Genomic DNA, 18,032 nt, shown 5'->3' with positions numbered 1-18,032 from the left:
ATAGATAGAATTGTGTTATTTTATCTTTCTGCTGGGATCATGGATTTAACTTGTTTAATTTGATGCTTCTGTCACTATTTCTTGTTGTGTTTGAGTTCGAAGTGTCTCTTTTTTTAGTCAGAAGTTTCTCATCAAGTAATTTGTGTTTCTTCTTGGACATATTCCTTATTAGCACCAAGAGTAGTCAATATATTGATCCCACAATTTAAGCTTAATAGTCTTTTTAACTGGGCTTGGGGAGATATGTAAAGAAATGTGATTCTAAGTAGGGCCTAGGGATAAAATTAGTTGTTATCTAAGATGCCACTGAATGTGTCCTTGTTAAGGGAAGTACTATATATGGCAGCTGTTCGTACCATTTTTTGTATCAAGCAGGAATTTACAGAATATTGCAGGCTACATACAGAATACATGAATAAGGAGACTGGAGTGAAGGGTGCAAAGGCTGGTAATACCTCCAATGAGAATACATATTTCCTTCTGCTTTCTTTGTCTCTTCATACAGAAGCAAGTTTAAATAGGGAATGTTGGCAATTACAATGCTCAGGTTAAAATGTAGGTTTATGGGATAGGTTACTTTTGACATTTCATGGCTGGTAAACATTTAATGTATTGTTCCAAAATGGACATCGTTTTTTAGTAACTATACTGAATATCGAAATTTGCTGATTGACAGGTTTATATAGGTAGCTAGACTGTCTTTCAGCTGCAATTCCAGAACTTAAAAAGGTAAGGAATCCGCTTTTTTGATAAGCCTTCTTGTAAATGACTCTGTTACTCTGGCTGTTGTCATGTGAGTGCTCAGGGAATTTGAAAGTTTGAATTAATACAGAAGTGGCTTTTTAGATTTCTTCAGTTGACAGATAAATTAGCATTAGGATTATCAAGTAGAACAGTCCAGTTTCCTACTGAGATTGGAAAGGTTGTATATAAGGTGACAGTAGTTTCATCCTTTGCCCCATGTTATATGTGGAGAATTGCTAACATTGCTGAATCAGGAGGAGGAGGAGATAGACTGAAAATAGATAGATATGGCTACCCCATTCTGTTTTTTCATGCCTTATGTTTTTTCTTATCCCGTATAGACATTTGAGAAATGGATCACAGATCTCAGAAGGGTGGGATATCTAGAAGAACTAAAACACTTAAAAGTTAGACCAAGTACTCTGTTGGGAATAGGGATTGTGAAATTAGAGTTGCTGGCAGAAAGTTAAGGACTTAGACTTGCATGCTTGCATGAGAAGGTCAGCTGGGTAAGAGAAGTGGGAGATGATTAGTGTTGTAATAGTAAAGAATTATGTAGGGAGCCTTTCACCCTTCTCTTCCTACCCCAAGATTCTGAGTAAATTAGACTCAGATCAGTGGTGAGTCCTAGTAGTGTAACTTTCCTTTGAAGTTGTAAATGGTAATTGAAACTAATGTGTTGACCTGCAAGGAATGACACTAAAATTTGAAGAGAACTGTTACTTTGCTGCAGCTATATATGGTAGATCGACCTAATTTCTTATGATTTGAGAACTACTTTAAAAATGCTATGGAAAGTCTACATAAAGCACTTCATACATCATAACAACAGAAGAAAATCAAAGGTTTAGTGCTTTCATGTTACTAAAGAATTATTATCTCTTTGAGATAGCTAGTTCTGTTTTATAAGACATTCTGCAAGAGGTTAAAACATTGGCATTTTGAAATTTTGATACATTTTCACATTGAGTTTAGGGAGGGAGGAGCCTGGTAGGCTGCAGTCCATGGGGTCGCTAAGAGTCGGACACGACTGAGCGACTCCACTTTGACTTTTCACTTTGATGCATTGCAGAAGGAAATGGCAACCCACTCCATTGTTCTTGCCTGGAGGATCCCAGGGATGGGGGAGCCTGGTGGGCTGCTGTCTATGGGGTTGCACAGAATCAAACACGACTGAAGTGATTTAGCAGCAGCAGCAGCAAGGAGGAACTTGGAAAGTAATGTTAATTAGCTACTCCACTGCACTTTTTATATTTGAATTTTCTAAAGTTATGCCCCTTAAACAGTTTTATTTACGTAAACTAGCTAGTAAATATTTGTGATGTTCAGGGCACTGACTTGCACAGACCTTGGGGCACATGGAACACAATTCAGAATTCGTTAGACGCTAACGCACTTTGATATGTGTATTTCAGGATTCAAACATTTTTCTTACTATAAGTTCACATGCTATCATTTAGACACAATTAACGTACTGTGATCATTTTACCACTATTCACATGATGTTGTGTAGCCTAGTGCTCTCCTTTTACAGTGAGAGAGATTCACTTCTAAAAACTGTGTGTGCAAGATGTTGATGTGGTTGGTCCCTGTAAGAAATACTAGGGTTGGTCTTGATTTATTGATACTAAGATGTAATATTTTCTTTGACTTGTTAGGAATACAATAACTTGTGTCCTGATTTGTTGCACATATTTTTGCAACGTTAATGAATTTAAATAAATTAATTGTAAAGTTTGTTTTGACTCATTTTATCACATTTTTCTGTCTCCCATTTCACTACAGAATTTTTACAAAGTTTAAGCTTTTCAGATAGTTTTAGATCTTTACTCTTGTTTTTGTAGTTTGGGTGCTGCTTCCTATTCAGAGGGGTAAAGAATTCATCCTGCTTTAATTTTAAACATTATCTTAACGATAATCACACTTTGTATTTCATAGTTTGGAATTAGTTCACTCATGGGGAATCCACCAATGAAATCAGTTCACTAAGTGGCTGAAAACATAGCATAAATAATAACCTGTTTACTCTGTGAACCTGCTCAGAGGTTCCAGATGGTAGCACTTGTTTTGCATTTACTCTAATCACTGTTCAGCTGCTTAACGGCAAACAGCTGTGCATGTTCCAGCTTCCTTTGTTACACAGTTAGGATACCACTTGAGATTACACAATGCGAATATATATTTAAGTATTTGTCTTGTATTAGGCACTGGCACCCCACTTCAGTCCTCTTGCCTGGAAAATCCCATGGACGGAGGAGTCTGGTAGGCTGCAGTCCATGGGGTCGCTAAGAGTCGGATACGACTGAGCGGCTTCACTTTCACTTTTCACTTTAATGCATTGGAGAAGGAAATGGCAACCCACTCCAGTGTTCTTGCCTGGAGAATCCCAGGGACGGGGGAGTCTGGTGGGCTGCCGTCTACGGGGGTCGCACAGAATCGGACACGACTGAAGCGACTTAGCAGCAGCAGCAAGCGCAAGTTTTAAATACAGATTCTTCCAAATCAAGATACTATATGGTTCACAAACCAAGCGCTTGCTGGGTTAAGTTAATTGCCACACTGTTCTGAATCAAATTCTTGCTATAAACTTAAGAGTTTGTCTTCAGTTTACAGGGTCTTCAACAGTATTACGCTAAATACGCTGCAGGCATAAAATGTGACTGCCTTAGATTTTCTAATAGTGTGTCTAATAGTGAAGAACAACCTATAAAGTTATAATTCTTATTCATTATGTAGTGAACCTGGTGAGTTACTCGGGATCTAAGTGGGTTGAGCGGCGTAAGCTTGAAAACCGGCTCCACACTCCTCTCTCTGCACCCCCGCCTTCTCCGGCGTGAGTGGATGGTGAGAGCGGGAAGGGGCGGGGCTTCTCGGCCCACCCCTGTGTTGTCACTTCCAGGTTCTGCGAGCGCTTCCGGGTCGTCGGCCCACCTCTGCGATCTCTGCTGCGGCGGGAGAAGTGGTCGGGGAAGTAGGTACCTTGGGCTGACCTCCTGGCTGCGCCACTTCTATCCGCTCCGAGGCGGGAAGCGCCTATTCCCCAGGTACTGGGTGAACCGGCCCGCACTCCCGGCCACTCTCCAGAGCAGGCGTTACGTCGATTGGGTCTTCTGGGAGGGCATTTTCGGCCTGGCCCGTTACCAATTTCGATGCCTAAATGGTCCCGCGGCGCTCCCGGGATGGGAAGGAAAGGGAGGCGGCCAAGAGGCTTGTTGTCCACCGGGTGCCAAGTAAACAGTCCAGGGAACACGGGGGTTTGGGAGAAATGTCCTCAGCTTAGCACCGTATTTTTAGCCAGGTGAATGTCTTAAAGCCTACAAGGGTGATTTCCCCACCCCCACCCCCACCCCCAATATCGAGGGGTCGCTTTCTTTAAATGTCTCATTCTTGTGTCTTCGGTCACTTGAAGCCTGCTTTCAAACCCCTTGTGAATTCGTACCAGAACGAATTTAAACCAGATGGTTTGCTCAAGAAAGACTAGGACTGTCCGGTTACTTCCGAAAGTGGAGCCTTCTACTTTTCTAAACTGCAAAATGGAGTAGTACTAAAATTCTATGGCTCAAACTACATCTAGAAGAATTGACCAAGTCACAAGCAATTTTGGGGACTCTAAGACTATTAAAGCAAGTAATTTTAACAAATAGTTAAATAACTATTTGTAAAAGTATTTTTTGAGGCATAATAGGCATATAACTACATGAGTTTCAGGTGTGCAGCATGATTCGATGCTTGTACATATTGCAAAAGGATCACCCGAGTAAGTCTAGTTAGCATCCGTCACCATGGTTGCAAAAAAAGTTTTTTTATGAATTAAGGTCTGTCTTAGTAACTTTCAAATATGCAATACAATATTATTAACTCTAGTCATCATGCTGTACCTTATATCCCTGCGATGTATATTATAATTTATAATTAAATTTTATTTATAATTTTATGATTTATGTTTTATAATTGGAAGTTTGTCGTTTCATCCATCCTTTTCCCTTGCCCCTAATCTTCTGTGAGCTTAATTTTCTTTTGTTTCTTGGTTTCCACATGTAAGTGAGACCATGTGGTATTTGTCTTGCTCTAATTTCTTTGACTCGATGTAATTTATTTGACTTGGTGTAATGCCCTTAAAGCCCATTCACGTTGTCTCAGATGGCAAGATTTCACTTTTCTAAGTGTCTGAATAATCATCTTATTATATATACCACACCTTTTTTTATTGATTTATCCATGAATGGACATTTCGGTTGTTTCTGTGTCTTGACTGTTGTAAATAGTGCTGCAGTGGAAGACTGTATATTTCTTTTTGTGTTTGGTTTTTTTTAATTGAAATATAGTTGTGTTAGCTTCAGGTGTACAGTAAATAGATTATACATATATCTACTTTTTTTTTTTTAAGATTTCTTTTCTCATGTAGGTCATTACTGAATACTGAATAGAGTTCCCTGTACTTTACAGCTGGTCGTTATTATCAGTTTTTTTTTTACTTTTTTATTTTTTAATTTAAAAAGTTATATTTTCTATACAACAAATACTAAAACACCTGCAATGCTTCTTCATTTTTATTAAAAGGCAAAACCATCACAATGCAAAGAAATACAAAATGTAAGATGAAGCTATTGACTTGTCTGACAATGACAGACAGCAATGGCTAAATTAGTTATGCTGCTCATTTATCTTCAGAGGTTTATTTAACTCATCAGAAATATCTTTTCTCTTAACATAAAAAAAGACAGTGAAATGTGCACTGTTATCAGTTTTACATACAATAGTATGTATATGTCAGTCGTCATCTCCCAATAAATCACGCTCCCTCATCCCCCTGGTAACCGTAGTTTGTTTTCTACATCTGTGACTGTATTTCTGTTTTGAAAATAAGTTCATTTGTACCATTTTTGTAGATTCCAGATAGAAGTGATACCATGTGTTGTCTTTGTCTTGTTTACTTCACATAGTATGACAGTCTCTGGGTCCATCCATGTTGCTGCAGATGGCATTGTTTTGCTCTTTTATGGCTGTGTAATATTCCATTGTATATACGTACCACATCTGTATTTAGGGTTGCTTCCATATCTTGGCTTTGGTCCGGAAAATCCCCTGGAGAAAGAATGGCTACCCACTCTGGTTTTCTTGCCTGGAGAATTCCATGGACAGAGCAGCCTGGCAGGGGGTCACAAAGAGTCAGATATGACTGAGTGACTAACAGTCTTGGCTATTGTAAATAAATAATGCTGCAATGAACACTGTGTGTGTGCCTACTCAGTTGTGTGACCCCATGGACTGTAGCCAGCCAGGCTCCGTTGGCCATGAGATTATCCAGGCAAGAATAGTGGAGTGCATTGCCACTTCCTACTCCAGGGGATCTTCCCAATCCAGGGATCAAGCGCGCTTCTCGTGGGTCTCCTGCATTTGGCAGGCAGATTGCTCACCACTGTACCATCTGGGAAGCTCCAGTGAACACGGGTGCCTGTGTAGGGGTGGGAGTGCTGGGTCATAACAGTAGTTCTGTATTTAGTTGTTGTTGTTGTTTAAAAAGAAGCTCCAACTGTTGTCCATAATGGGTACACTAATTTACTTTCCCATCATCAGTACAGGAGCGTCTCCTTTTCTCCACACCTTCTGTAGCATTCATTGTTTCCAGATTCTTTTGCTGATAGCCATTCTGACTGGTATGAAGTGATACCTCATTTCAGCTTTGATCTGCATTTTTCCGATTTTAAGCATCTTTTCGTGCACTTCTTGGCCATCCGTCTGTCCAGTTTGGTGCTGATGGTTTAGTTGCTAACTCACGTCAGACTCTTGTAACCCCATGGATTGCAGCCTGCCAGGCTCCTTTGTCTGGGGGATTTCCCAGGCAAGACTACTAGAATGGGTTGCCATTTTCTTCTCTGGGGCATCTTCCCAACCCAGGGATTGAACCCACGTCTCTTATGTATTGCAGGCAGTCTCCTGCATTGCACGTGGACTCTTTACCACCTGAGCCACCAGGGAAGTCCTATTTGGAGAAACATCCATTTAGATCTGTCCATTTTTTGATTGGGTTGATGGGGTTTTTTGATGTTGAGCTGCATGAGCTATTTGTGTATTTTGGAGATTAATCTCTCGTTGGCTGTTTTGTTTGCAAATAGTTTCTTCCATTCTGTGGGTTGTCTTTTAGTTTTGTTTATGGTTTTGTTGTATAAAAGCTTTTGAGTTTAATTAGGTCTCATTTGTTTGTTTTTCTTTTCATTGCTGTAGGGTGTCAATCCCAAAAGATCCTGCTGTGATTTATGTCAGAGTGTTCTGCCTGTGTTTTCCTCTAAGAGTGTTATAGTACGCAGTCTTACATTTAGGTCTTTACGCTGCGTTTTGAGTGTGTGTGTATGATGTTTGAGAATATTCCTATTCCATTCTTTTACATGTAGCTGTTCAGTTTTCCTGGCACCACTCCCCCCCCACCCCCTGCTCCCTGTTTTTTTTTTATTCAGTTCAGTTCAGTCACTCAGTCGTGTCTGACTCTTTGTGACCCCATGAATCGCAACATGCCAGGCCTCCCTGTCCATCACCAACTCCCGGAGTTCACTCAAACTCATGTCCATCGAGTCGGTGATGCCATCCAGCCATCTCATCTTCTGTCATCCCCTTCTCCTCCTGCCCCCAGTCCCTCCCAGCATCAGAGTCTTTTCCAATGAGTCAGCTCTTTACATGAGGTGGCCAAAGTACTGGAGTTTCAGCTTTAGCGTCATTCCTTCCAAAGAACACCCAGGACTGATCTCCTTTAGGATGGACTGGTTGGATCTCCTTGCAGTCCAAGGGACTCTCAAGAGTCTTCTCCAACACCACAGTTCAAAAGCATCAATTCTTCTGTGCTCAGCTTTCTTCACAGTCCACCTCTCATATCCATACATGACTACTGGAAAAACCATAGCCTTGACTGGACAGACCTTTGTTGGCACAGTAATGTCTTTGCTTTTTAATATGCTATCTAGGTTGGTCATAACCTTCCTTCCAAGGAGTAAGCATCTTTTAATTTCATGGCTGCAATCACCATCTGTAGTGATTTTGAAGCCCCAAAAAACAAAGTCTGACACTGTTTCCACTGTTTCCCCATCTATTTGCCATGAAGTGATGGGACCAGATGCCATGGTCTTCTTTTCTGAATGTTGAGCTTTAAGCCAACTTTTTCACTCTCCTCTTTCACTTTCATCAAGAGGCTCTTTAGTTCCTCTTCACTTTCTGCCATAATGGTGGCGTCATCTGCATATCTGAGTTTATTGATATTTCTCCCGGCAATCTTGATTCCAGCTTGTGTTTCTTCCAGTCCAGCGTTTCTCATGATGTACTCTGCATAGAAGTTAAATAAGCAGGGTGACAATATACAGCCTTGACGTACTCTTTTTCCTATTTGGAACCAGTCTGTTGTTCCATGTCCAGTTCTAACTGTTGCTTCCTGACCTGCATATTCTATCATTTATATACTTATTGATTTTTGGTTGCATTGTCTTGATTGCACTGGGCCTTCGTTGCTGCACAGACTCTTATCTAGTTGCAGAGAGTGGGGGTTACGCTCTAGCTGTGGTGCACGGCCCCCTCATTGCAGTGGCTTCTCTGGTTGGGGAGCACAGGCTGTAGGTGCACAGGCTTCAGTAGTTGCAGCACTTGGGCTCAGTAGTTGTACCTGAGCTTAGTTGCTCCCAAGCATGTGGAATCTTCTCTGAACAGGGATCAAACGCATGTCTCCTGCATTGGCAGGTGGATTCCTATCCATTGCACTGCCGAGGAAGTCCCCCCCCTCCTTTTTTTTTTAGGATATTTGAGTATTTGAAATCTTTTTTTGTGTGTGTGTGGCTGCACTGGGTCTTAGTTGTGGCACACAGGCTATAGAGCATGCAGGCTCAGTAGTTTTGGTGCAGGGGCTCTCCAGCTGTGGACGCGTGGGCTTAGTTACCTCACAGCATGTGGGATCTTAGTTCCCCCATTAGGAATCAAGCCTCAGTCCCCTACATTGGAAGGCAGATTCTTAACCACTGGACCACCAGGGAGGTACCCCCAGCACCACTTGCTGAAGAGACCATTTTTCCTCCATTGTCTGTTTTTGCCTCCTTTGTCATAGACTACTTGACTGTGGATGCATGGTTTTATCTCTGGTCTTTATCCTGTTCCATTGATCTATATTTCTGGTTTTGTGCCAGTACAGTCCAAATTCAAGGCACTTGATTGCCCAGCTCTGTCTGTCTTTCTCAAGTTTGCTTTGGTTATTCAGGGTCTTTTGTGTTTCCATACAAATTGTAAACTTTTTTGTTGTGATTCTGTGAAAGATGCCATTGGCGATTTGGTAGGTAATGCATTGAATCTGTTGATTGCCCTGGTAGTATAATAATTTTGATAATATTGAATCTTCTCTTCTAAGAACATGGTATATCTCTCCATCTGTATCATCTTTGCTTACTTTCATCAGCGTCTTTTAAAGTTTTTAGAGTACAGGTCTTTTGCCTTCTTAGGTAGCTTTACTCCTAGAAATTTTATTCCTTTTGATGTGATGGTAAATGGGATTTTTATTATTGTTATTATTTATTTATTTATGTTTGGCTGCGCTGGATCCTCATTGCCACTGATGGGCTTTCTCTGGTTGTGGAGAGCAGGGACTGCTCTTTGTCGTGGGGTGGGGGCTTCTCATTGCTGCACGGCACAGGCTCTAGGGCACACCGGCTTCTGTAGCTGTGCACATAGGCTTAGCTGCCCTGTGGCATGTGGGATCTTAGTTCCCATACCAGGGATCGAACTCATGTCCCCTGCATTGGCAGGAGGATTCTTAACCACTGGACCACCAGCAAAGTCCTGGGTTTTTTTTCCCTTAATTTCTCTTTATTTTCTTTCATTGTTAGTGTATAGGAATGTAAGAGATGTCTTTGTGTCTCCTCTAACTTTACCAAACTCACTGATGAATCCTAGTAGTTTTCTGATAGCATTTTAGGATTTTCTGTGTGTAGTATCGTGTCATCTGCAGCGGTGGTTACACTTCTTTTCCAGTTTGAATTCGTCTTCTTTCTCTCTTCTCTGATTGCCATGGCTAGAGCTTCCAAAACTGTTGAATATAAGTAGCAAGAGTGGACATTCTTATTTTGTGCCTGATATTAGAGGAAATACTTCCAGTGTTTCACTGTTGAGAATGATGTTAGCTGTGGTTTTCTCATGTATTGCCTCTATTATGTTGAGGTAGGTTTCCACTCTGCCCACTTTCTGGAGAGTTTTTACCATAAATGTGTGTTGAGTTTTGTCAAAAGAGTTTTCTGCATCCAGTGAGATGATCATATGGTTTTTATTCTTCAATTTGTTAATGTGGTGTATCACAGTGATTTATTTGCAAATTCTTTAAAAAAACCCTTGCATCCCTGGGAAAATCCCATTTGATCATGGTGTGTGACCCTTTTAATGTGCTGTTGGATTCAGCTTGCTAGTGTTGTCTTGAGGACCCTTGTGTCTATGTTCATCAGTGATATTGGCCTGTAATTTCCTTTTGTTGTGGTATCTTTTGTTTGTTACCAGGGTGATGGTGGCCTTGTAAAATGAGCTTGAAAGTGTTCCTTTGCGATATATTTTTTTTTAAGATTCATATATTTATTTGTTTTTGGCTGCTCTGGGTCTTCGTTGCTATGTGCAGGCTTTCTCTAGTTGTGGCGAATGGGCTACTCTCTAGTTGCGGTGCGTGGCCTTCTCCTTGCGTGGCTTCTCTTCTCATGGAGCATGGGCTGAAGACACCGACTCAGTAGTTATGGCACACTGGCTTAGTTGCCCAGGGATTGAACCTGGCCCTGCACTGGCAGGTGGATTCTTAACCACTGAACCACCAAGGAAGACCCCCTGCAGTTTTTTGGAAGAGTTTTAAAAGAGTGGAGAAGGATTGGAGGAGGCATTGGCAACGCACTGCAGCCTCCTTGCCTGGAAATTCATGGACAGGAGCCTCGTAAGTTACAGTCCATGGGGTCACAAAGAGTCTGGCATGACTGAGCGGCTGACTTTGTTCTTTCTCTCACTAGAAGGACAAGTGTTAACTCTTCTCTAAATGTTTGATAGAGACAAATTCACCTGTGAAGCCATCTGGTCCTGCACTTTGCTTCTTGGGAGTCTTTTTTTTAATCAGTTTCAATTTCAGTACTTTTGATTGGTCTGCTCATATTTTCTGTTTCTTTCTGGTTCAGTCTTGGAAGGTTGTACCTTCCCCATAATTTATCTGTTTCTCCTAGGTTGTCTATTTTATTTGTGTATAGTTGCTTGCAGCAGTAGTCTCTTATGATCCTTTGTATTTCCATGATGTTGGTGGTAACTTTTGCTTTCTCATTTCTAATTTATTTGAGCTTTCTCCTTTTCTTTCCTGATGACTTTAGCTAATGATTTGTCAATTTTGTTTTTTCTTTTCAAAGGACCAGTTTTGTTTCATTGTTCTTCTCTGTTCTGTCTAGATTTCATTTACTTCTGCTTTGATCTTTATGATTTCTTTCCTGACAGTAACTTTGGGTTTTGTTTGTTCTTCTTTCTTTAGTAGCTTTAGATGTAAGATTAGGTTGTTATTTGAGATTTTTCTTGTTTTCTGAGGTAAAATTATATTGGTGTAAACTTCCTTCTTAGAACTACTCTTGCTGCTTCCCATGGAGGTTGGAGCGTCATGTTTTCTTTGTCATTTGTTTCTTGGTTTTTAAAAATTTGCTCTTGGATTTCTTCAGTGATCCATTGGTTGTTTAGTAACATATCTGGTAGCCTCCACATATTTGTGGGTTTTTTACAGGTATCTTCCCCCCTGTAATTATTTCTAATCACTTACCATTATGATCAGAAAAGATGCTTGACATGATTTCATTTTTCTTAAATTTACCAAGGCTCAATTTGTGGCTCAAAAGGTGATCTGTCCTGGAGAGTGTTCCATGTGCACTCGAGAAGAAAGTTTATTCTCCTTTCGGATGGAATGTCCTGTATAGGTTAAGTCCATTTGGTTTAATGTATCACTGAAGGCCTGTGTTTCTTTACTGATTTTCTGTCTGGATGATCTGTCCATTGGTGAAAGTGTGGTGTGAAAGTTCCACACTATTATTGTGTACCTGTCAGTTTCCCCTTTTGTGGCTGATAGCATTTGCCTTATGTATTTAGGCGCTCCTGTGTTGGGTGCATATATATTTACAGTTCTCGTATCTTGTTGGATTGATCCTTTGATCATTATGTAGTGTCCTTCCTCTGTTTTCTCTGATAGGAGTGTTGCTGCTCCAGCTTTCTTTTGGTTTCCATTTACATGGAGTATCTTTTACCATCCCCTCACTTTGTATATGTGTCCCTAGTCTGAAGTAGATCGCTTATAGACAGCATATATACTGATCTTATTTTTGTATCCATTCAGCCAGTCTGTGTCTTTTGGTTGGAGCATTAATCCATTTACATTTAAGGTATTTTGATGTGTATGTTCTTCTTGCCATTTTCTTAATTGATTTGGATTTGTTTCTGACAGTCTTCTTTTTTTCCTTCCTTTGTGGTTTGATGACTGTCTTTAGTGTTGTGTTTGTGTTATTTGTGTGTGTGTGTGCATCTGTTGTGGTTTGCATATATCATTTTGAATTAGTGTTTCCTTTTCCTTCAAATAAATACCCAAAAGTGGAATTATTGAGTTATATGATGATTCTGTCTTTAATATTTTGAGGAACCTATACACTGTTTTCCATATTTGTTGTACCAGTTTGCATTCCCACCAGCATTACACAGTGATTTTTCCTATTTCTCTGCATCCTCACCAAATACTTGTTACTTCTTGTCTTTCTGATTATAGCCATGCTGATGAGTGTGAGGTGATTTGTCATTGTGGGTTTGATTTGCAGTTCCCTGATAATGAATCATGAGTAGTTTTTGGCCATCTGTAGGTGATCTTTGGGAAAATGTCTGTTCTGATCCTCTGTCCATTTTTTAATCAGCTTTTTTGCTGTTGAGGTGTGTGAACTCCTAATATATTGGGGATAGTAACTCCTTATTGCTTCCCTGATGGCTCAGAGGTTAAAGCATCTGCCTCCAATGCAGGAGACCCAGGTTTGATCCCTGGGTCAGGAAGATCCCCTGGAGAAGGAAATGGCAACCCACTCCAGTATTCTTGCCTGGAGAATCCCATGGACTGAGGAGCCTGGTGGGCTGCAGTTCACGGGGTCACAAAGAGTCGGACACGACTGAGTGACTTTACTTACTTACTTACTTAACTCCTTATCAGATACATGATGTGCAAATATTTTCTCCCAGTCTGTATGTTGGATGTTCCCTGGTGGTCCAGTGGTTAAGACTCCACATTTCACTGCCTGGGTTTGATCCCTGGTCAGGAAAACAAGATCCCTCATGCATCCCTCAGTGTGGCCAAAAAAAAGAAAACATCTATACGTTGCCTTTCTGTTTAGTTTTTTGGCATAACTCTAAATGTTACATCACTTTGAAAACTCTAGACTGTATTTTGATAAATTCATAGTTTTCAGAATACCAATTCACATGTCCTCTGAACAGCTCAATTTGAATTAACATTTAACTCATTAGGTATTTTTCAATTCAGTTCAGTCGTTCAGTTGTGTCCGACTCTTTGCAGCCCGATTGACTGCAGCACACCAGGCCTCCCTGTCCATCACCAACTCCCAGAGCCTCCTCAAACTCATGTCCATTGAGTCGCGATGCCATCCAACATCTCATTCTCTGTCTTCCCCTTCTCCTCCTACTTTCAAACTTTCCCAGCATCAGGGTCTTTCCCAATGAGTCATTTCTTCCCATCAGGTGGCCAAAGTATTGGAGTTTCAGCTTCAACATCAGTCCTTCCAATGAATATTCAGGACTGATTTCCTCTAGGGCGGACAGGTTGGATCCCCTTGCAGTCCAAGGGACTCTGAAGAGTCTTCTCCAACACCACAGTTCAAAAGCATCAATTCTTCGGCGCTCAGCTTTCTTTATAGTCCAACTCTCACATCCATACATGACTGCTGGAAAAGCCATAGCTTTGGCCAGCTGGACCTTTGTTGGCAAAGTAACGTCTCTGCTTTTTAATATGCTGTCTAGGTTGGTCCTAACTTTTCTTCCAAGGAGTAAGTGTCTTTTAATTTCATGACTGCAGTCACCATCTGCAGTTTTTTCAGTTCAGTTCAGTCGCTCAGTCGTGTCCGAATCTTTGCGACCCCATGAATTGCAGCACGCCAGGCCTCCCTGTCCATCACCAACTCCTGGAGTTCACTCAGACTCACATCCATTTTAGAGCCCCCCAAAGTAAAATCTGTCACTGTTTCCACTGTTTCCCCATCTATTTGCCATGAACTGATGGGACCAGATGCTATGATCTTCGTTTTCTGAATGTTGAGCTTTAAGCCAACTTTTTCACTCTCCTCTTTCACTTTCATCAGGAGGCTCTTTAGTTCTTTGCTTTCTGCCGTAAGGGTGGTGCCATTTGCATATCTGAGGTTATTGATATTTCTCCCGGCAATCTTGATTCCAGCTTATGCTTCATCCAGCCCAGCGTTCCTCATGATTTACTCTGCATATAAGTTAAATAGGCACGGTGACAATATACAGCCTTGATGTACTCCTTTCCCTTATGGAACCAATCTGTTATTCCATGTCAGGTTCTAACTGTTGTTTCCTGACCTGCATACGGATTTGTCAAGAGGCAGGTCAGGTGGTCTGGTATGCCCATCTCTTTCAGAATTTTCCACAGTTCGTGGTGATCCACACAGTCAAAGGCTTTGGCATAGTCAATAAAGCAGAAGCAGATGTTTTTCTGAAACTCTTGCTTTTTCAATGATCCAGCGGATGTTGGCAATTTGATCTCTGGTTCCTCTGCCTTTTCTAAAACCAGCTTGAACATCTGGAAGTTCATGGTTTATGTGCTTTTGAAGCCTGGCTTGAAGAATTTTGAGCATTACTTTACTAGCATGTGAGATGAGTGCAATTGCACAGTACTTTGAGCGTTCTTTGGCATTGCCTTTCTTTGGGATTGGATTGAAAACTGACCTTTTCCAGTCCTGTGGCCACTGCTGAGTTTTCCAAATTTGCTGGCATATTGAGTGCAGCACTTTCACAGCATCATCTTTTAGGATTTGAAATAGCTCAACTGAAATTCCATCACCTCCACTAGCTTTGTTCATAGTGATGCTTCCAAAGGCCCACTTGACTTTGCATTCCAAGATGTCTGGCTCTAGGTGAGTGATAATACCATCTTGATTATCTGGGTCATGAAGATCTTTTTTATATAGTTCTTCTGTGTTTCTTGCCACCTCTTCTTAATATCTTCTGCTTCTGTTAGGTCCATACCATTTCTGTCCTTTATTGTGCCCATCTTTGCATGAAATGATGGTATCTCTCCCTTGATATCTCTAAAGACTATAGAGATCTCTATAGATCTCTTGAAGAGATCTGTATAGTCTTTCCCATTCTATTGTTTTCCTCTGTGTCTTTGCATTGGTGACTGAGGAAGGCTTTCTTATCTCTCCTTGCTATTCTTTGGACTGCATTCAAATGGGTATATCCTTCCATTTCTCCTTTGCTTTTTACTTCTCTTCTTTTCTCAGCTATTTGTAAGGCCTCCTCTGACAGCCATTTTGCTTTTTTGCATTTCTCTTTCTTGGGGATGGTCTTAATCCCTGTCTCCTGTACAGTGTCACGAACCTCTGTCCATAGTTCTTCAGGCACTCTATCTATCACATCTAATCCTTTGAATCTATTTTTCACTTCCACTGTATAATCGTAAGGGATTTGATTTAGGTCATACCTGAATGGTCTAGTGGTTTTCCCTACTTTCTTCAATTTATAAGTCTGAATTTGGCGATAATGAGTTCATGATCTGAGCCACAGTCTGCTCCCAGTCATGTTTTTGCTGACTGTATAGAGCTTCTCCATCTTTGGCTACAAAGAATATAATCAGTCTGATTTCATTATTGACTATGTGGTGATGTCCGTGTGTAGAGTTGTCTCTTGTGTTGTTGGAAGAGGGTGTTTGCTGTGACCAGTGCGTTCTCTTGGCAAAACTCTATTAGCCTTTGCCCTGCTTCATTCTGTACTCCAAAGCCAAATTTGCCTGTTACTCCAGGCAACTGTTACGTGACTTCCAACTTTTGCATTCCAGTCCCCTATAAGGAAAAGAACATCTTTTTTAGGTGTTAGTTTTAGAAGGTCTTGTAGGTCTTCATACGTATTTTTAGCATATATATAAACGTGTATGGGCTTCCCAGGTGGCGCTAATGATAAAGAACCTGCCTGCCAGTGCAGGAGAAGTAAAAGATGCTGGTTTGACCTCTGAGTCAGGAAGATCCCCTGGAGGAAGGCATGGCAACCCACTCCAGTATTCTTGCCTGGCACATCGCATGGACAGAGGAGCCTGGTGGGCTACAGTCCATAGTCCAAAGAGTTGGGCACAACTGAGGTGACATGGCATGCACACATGCATAAACATATACAAGTGTACATTATAAGGTCTGCCTTTTGAATATGAGTCAGAATTTCTATATTTGTTTTGCAATTGCATTTTTTTGACTCCCTTCACCTCTGGCAACTGTCAATCTGTCTGTATCTGTGCACTTGGGGTTTTTTGTTTGTTTTATAGATTGTACATACAAGACAGAGTATTTGGTATTTGTGTTTTTTCCTCTCTTGACTTTTAATTCACTTAGTATCATGCCAGGTTCCATCCCTGACATAATAAGTGACAAGATTTCATTCTCTTTTTCTGACAGAATGATCCTTGTGTATAGATACCATAATTTATTTAAGTGTATATTTTATATTATAGTTGAGCTACAATGTGTTAGTTTCAGGTATATAGGAAAGCGATTCAGTTATAAACTCTTAATTTATCCCTTCCTTCCACCGTTCCCTTTTGATAATCATAAGTGTGTCTTTTAAGTCTGTGAGCTTTTTTCTGTTTGGTAAAGAAGTTCATTTGTATTATGTCACATGTAAGTGATATCATGATATTTGTCTTTCTCTGAGTTAGCTTAGTGTGATAATCTCAGGGTTCATTTATGTTGCTGCAAATGGATTATTTCACTTTTTTAATGGCTAAGTGATATTCCATTTATATATATATATATCTCATATCTTAATTCATCTGTCCATGGACATTTGGTTGGTACCATGTCTTGACTCTTATAAACAGCTTTCTGATGAACATTGGGTTGCATCCATCCTTTTGAACAATGGCTTTCTCTGAATATACGTCCAGGAGTGGGATTGGTGGATCCTATGATAGTTCTGTTTTTAGTTTTTGTGTTAACACCCACTTTTATTTATTTTTTTAAACTTATTGGCTATGCGGCGTGTGAGATATTCGTTCCCCACCAGAGATCGGACCCGTGCCTCCTGTATTGAAAGAGTGGAGTCCCACCCATTGAACCAGCAGGGAAGTCCCTGTTGTTAGTTTTTTAAGGAGCCTCCGTACTATTCTCCACGGTGCCTACCAGTTTACATTCCCACCAAGAGTGCAGGCACATTCTCTGTTCTCCATGCACTCTCCAGCGTTTGTTGTTTGTAGACAACTTGATGATAGTCTTTCTGACCAGCCTGAGGTGGTATCTCACTGAAGTTTTGATTTGCATTTCTCTAACAGTTAGTGGTGGTGAGCATCTTAGTATGTGTCTTGGCCATCTGTGTGTCTTCTTTGGAGAAATGTCTATTTTGGTCTTCTAGCCATTTTTTGATTGGGTTGTTTAGTTGTTTGATATTGCCTCCTTGAGCTGTTTATAAATTTTGCAGACTAATCCCCTGTTGGTTGCATCCTTAGCAAATATTTTCTCCCATTCTGTGGATTGTCTTTTTGCTTTGTTTATGGTTTCTTTTACTGTGCAAAAACTTTTGAGTTTAATTAGTTCCCATTTGAGGGCTTCCTGTGGCTCAAACAGTAAATCGCCTGCAGTGCAGGAGACCCAGGTTCAGTCCCTCAGTCCGGAAGATCCTCTGGAGAAGGAAATGGCAACCTGAGCAAGTACTCTTGCCTGGAGAATTCTGTGGACAGAGGAGCCTAGTGGGCTACAGTTCGTGGGATCACAAAGAGTCAGACACGACTGAGCTACTAACTTTCACTATCTTTGTTTTTATTTTCATTACTCTAAGAGGTTTATCCCAAAAGATATTGCTGTGATTTATGTCAAAGAGTACACTGCCTATGTTTTCTTCACTTTTAGTCTATGTGTGTCCCTACATATGAAGTGGGTCTCTTGTAGATGGCACACATACAGGTCTTGTTTTTGTATCCATTCAGCCAGTCTGCGTCTTTTGGTTGGAGCATTTATCCATTTAATTTAAAGTCTTATCAATATGCATGTTCTTATTGC

The 18,032-nt window shown here is 40.7% G+C and overlaps 2 protein-coding genes and 1 non-coding gene across 9 annotated transcripts in view; all 3 read left to right on the top strand.

Moving 5' to 3' along the window:
- The window catches only part of BNIP2 (BCL2 interacting protein 2), a 58,765-nt gene that overhangs the window by 22,482 nt on the left and 18,251 nt on the right, over positions 1–18,032 (top strand). The gene's annotated exons all lie outside the window — the stretch shown is intronic.
- The window catches only part of GTF2A2 (general transcription factor IIA subunit 2), a 38,595-nt gene that overhangs the window by 2,312 nt on the left and 18,251 nt on the right, over positions 1–18,032 (top strand). Inside the window, exon 1 of one of the 3 annotated variants that reach the window (XM_040226648.1) lies at positions 3,619–3,715. The exons of 1 other annotated variant lie outside the window; for it this stretch is intronic. The gene's annotated coding sequence lies outside the window, so the exon portion shown is untranslated. Of the gene's footprint in view, positions 1–3,618; positions 3,789–18,032 lie in introns of those variants that run through there. One more of the 3 variants, XM_040226646.1, reaches the window with a different exon arrangement.
- On the top strand, positions 12,724–12,796 carry TRNAW-CCA. Its single transcript has one exon. It is a non-coding gene; the product is annotated as a tRNA-Trp (tRNA).

Source organism: Oryx dammah, unplaced genomic scaffold (genome assembly GCF_014754425.2).
Source record: "Oryx dammah isolate SB20612 unplaced genomic scaffold, SCBI_Odam_1.1 HiC_scaffold_26, whole genome shotgun sequence".
In the NCBI taxonomy this organism is placed as follows: Eukaryota; Metazoa; Chordata; class Mammalia; order Artiodactyla; family Bovidae; genus Oryx; species Oryx dammah.
This window is presented reverse-complemented; position numbering and strand designations above follow the sequence as displayed.